Below are 3,934 nucleotides of genomic sequence, written 5' to 3'. Positions count from 1 at the left end.
CCAAGAAATCTGGAGAACAACCACTTGGCCAACTGACTGGAAGAGGTCTATATTTGTTCCCGTCCCAAAGAAGAGCGACCCAACTGAGTGTGGAAACTACAGAACAATAGCATTGATTTCACATGCAAGCAAGATTCTACTGAAGATTATCCAAAAATGACTGGAACAGTACATCAGCAGAGAAGTGCCTGACATGCTTTGGACATGTTATAAGGAGAGACAGGTCTTTAGAGAGGGACATAACACTGGGTAGAGTAGAGGGACAGCGCAGGAGGGGAAGACCCTCTCTGAGGTGGATTGATTCAGTGACTGGGGTAATCGGGATGGATGTGTCAGAGGCAATGAGATTGGCACATGATAGAGCATCGTTTAGGGCTGTTGTACATAGGGTCGCTATGAGTCGCAAATGACTCGATGGCACATAACAACAACAATAACAACATGATTAGAGTAATTATATAATTATAATATGGAGATGATATCATTCGGCCTTCTATTTAAAAACCGTTTTGGTCCGCAGTATGGGACTGGAATCTAGTTTGAAAGTCATCTGCATGAGCCAGGTTCTACGGAAGTTTGTTGGCTGGGACTGGTGAAAGTTAGGGTGGAATGTTGATTCACTAAGGGAAGTGAGAGGATGTGATTCAGCCTCTTCTTTAAAAACCCACTAGGGCCCTCAGGCCTGTGGCCCTCAGGCATGGTTTTAAATTGTTTTTTGTCAAACATTCTTCTAATTGGTATAGCACTAGTCTGTCCATTTGATGTACAGAGGTAATTTGTGGTTTCTGTGATGCTAAACACTGTGACACTGTTGTGCCAAATGTGATCATGGTTACCCATGGTGGACAGTGTTTGGTAGAGCTTCTCCATTAAAATAAGCTTAGAAGCAGGTGCGGTGGCATCCACTTCTGAAATGGCTTGCCTCTAGAAACTCTATGAAAATGGAGAAATGACCAAAGTTATACAAGTGTTCAGGTCTTTTGTTCATAGGGTCACTATGAGTCATCTAGACTCGATGGCACTTAACAACAGCAACAAACAACAATAAGCAGGAGTAGCATTCCATTTTCTAAACAACATGGCTTTGGAAACTCTATAAACTTTGATAAATGTTGATAGTTGTAGAGGGCTTCAGGTCTTTTGTTCATAGGTTTGCTATAAGTTGAGCTTGACTCAAAACCAATCAACAACAACTTTCATAATAAAGCCTGCAAGTGAGTGTGTAAACTACAGAACAATATCATTGATTTCACATGCAAGCAAGATTCTACTCAAGATTATCCCAAAACGACTGGAATAGCACATCAGCAGAGAACTGCCAGAAGTTCAGGCTGGGTTTAGAAGGGGTCGTGGTACTAGGGATATTGTAGCTGATGTCAGATGGATCTTAGCTGAAAGCAGGTAATACCAGAAGAATGTCTATATGTGTTTCATTGATTATGTAAAGGAGTTTGACTGTGTGGATCATAACAAACTGTGGCTGACTCTGAGAAGACTGGGAATCCCAGAACATTTAATCGTGCTAATGCGAAACCTATAGTTGGACCAAGAGGCAGTCGTCAGAACAGAGCAGTGTAACACTGCATGGTTCAAAATTGGGAACGGTGTGCGCCAGAAATGCATCCTGTCTCCATACCTTTTCAACATGTATGCAGAGCAGATTATCCGAGAGGCTGGGCTCTGTGAGGAGAAGTGTGGTGTCAGGATTGGTGGAAGATCTATTAACAATCTGCGTTATGCAGATGACACAACCCTGCTTGCTGAAACTGAGGAGGACCTCATGCACTTGCTGCGAAGGGTCAAGGACTGCAGCCTTCAGTATGGACTAAGGCTCAATGTCAAGAAGACAAAGATTCTCACCACTGGACCAATTGACAGCGTCAGGATGGATGGCGAAGAGATTGAGATTGTTCACAGCTTCAGTTTGCTCGGCTCCACGGTCAACACTCTTGGCACCAGCAGCCAGAAAATTAAAAAAAAAAAAACCACATTGCGATGGGAAAGTCTGCTGTTAGGGACCTCTCTAAAGTACTCAAGAACAACAGTGTCTCTCTGGAGACTGATACAGGCCATGGTCTTTGCAATCGCTTGTTATGCATCAGAAAGTTGGACAATGACTAGGGAGGATAGAAGGAGAATTGATACCTTTGAGCTATATGGTGTTGGAGAAGAGTATTGACTGTACCCTGGACTGCCAAGAAAACAAACAGATTCATCCTAGAGAGGATTAAACTTGCTACTCCTTGGAGTCAAGGATTCTGGGGCTTCGTCTGACATACTTTGGGCATGTTGTAAGGAGAGACATGTCCTTGGAGAGGGACATCATGCTTGGTAGGATGGAGGGACAGCACAGGAGGGGAAGACCTTCTATGAGGTGGATTGATTCAGTGACTGGGGTAATCGGGATGGGTGTGTCAGAGGCAACGCTATTGGCACAGGATAGAGCAGGATTTTGGGCTGTTGCACACAGGGTTACTATCAGTCGCAAACGACTCGACGGCACATAGCAGCAACAACAACAACAACAACCATGAATATGGTTCTGTAACCATGAATATGGTTCATTGTAATAGATCTCAGACCCAGTAGAGAAGTAAGAATCATTTTGGAAAGTAGATTCAGGAGTGTAAGACACCATATCTGACTTTCTAGAAAGTTTTGTCGTATGAATGTTGTTGACAGGGATGGTTCCCCTTGATGAAGTTAGTAGAAGTCATACTTGGCTGTTCTCATGCTATCTACAATGATTTTACAAGTACTAAATTCCTTTCTCGATTGTCTTCAATAGTTATTCCTTATGAATGATATTATCTTCATATGAAAAACAGGAACACTATTCCAAAGAAGCCTCTGTTATCTGCCTTTTAGTTGAGGCTGTCACCTTCTGCTCACTATGGTTTTTTTTAAGGATTATTTCCTCAGAAATACAATAAAAATAATAGCGAGGTATGGTGTTAACCCAAACCAGTCTTTTTTAAGCCATTACCTTAGCCCTTTCTGGCCTCCAGCTACCTTCATTGCAGACACATGGTCTCACAAATTACCATCATCTCTCAAATGATAGCTGGAAGCTCAATATAAAGAGAGTAACTTCCACACGAGGGGGTGTGTGTGAAAACATCAACACTGAAGTGGCAGCTTGACTGTGTTTAACCATCCTGCTGCATCCAGTCTGGCCCATTGCTCATCAGTTTCTACAAACATCTGCCCACCCTGCCCCCCAGACTACATAGTCACGTGAGTCATTCTTCTGATAGGTTTGAGCCTCTGGAGGACCTTCTAGCAAATCATCAAGTTCACAGGCCATAGAGTAATTGGGGAATTGGGTCACAGATGGAGTTGTAAATAGAGTGTATGAACTTACACAGCTGGTTAAGTGTTTGGTATTATGTTGATCTGAGGCTTTTGATTAATAATGCACTATTAATCTTAGCACATTGTATAATAAAGATAACTATTTGATGTGTGTTTGTGCATCTTTTCATTCATTAGACAAACAGCAGGAGTCTACTATATAGTGTATCTGGTGCACACTCATGTCCTCTCCTCCACCCAGCTGGATAACACAGCCTGGTTTCTATTGTATGTGACAGAGATATTGTCATGGATGGCTTCATTTGTACAATGTTCATTTTTTTTAAAATGGAATAGCTTTATTTTTGCCTAAGCATTGCTGGATTATTTTTACTTAGTTCTGACATGACTTAAGTCACTTCCAGACATAATAGTAAAATTCTCTGTGCCCTTCATTAATTTTGTTTTATCTGGTTTACTGGAATGTAAACCATCCAGGGTGACTGTCAAAGATGTGTGATGTTAAAGTCTTATTGTTCAAAATGGCTTCCCTATTCATTAATTTACTTTGTAATGTAGATAGGTGAGAACATGCTAATAGGCCTGTCTTTATTTCTAGATCCATCTTGAAGTACAACAC

Source organism: Elephantulus edwardii, unplaced genomic scaffold (genome assembly GCF_000299155.1).
Source record: "Elephantulus edwardii isolate Elephantulus edwardi_28Jun2011 unplaced genomic scaffold, EleEdw1.0 scaffold00156, whole genome shotgun sequence".
Classification (NCBI taxonomy): domain Eukaryota; kingdom Metazoa; phylum Chordata; class Mammalia; order Macroscelidea; family Macroscelididae; genus Elephantulus; species Elephantulus edwardii.
This window is presented reverse-complemented; position numbering follows the sequence as displayed.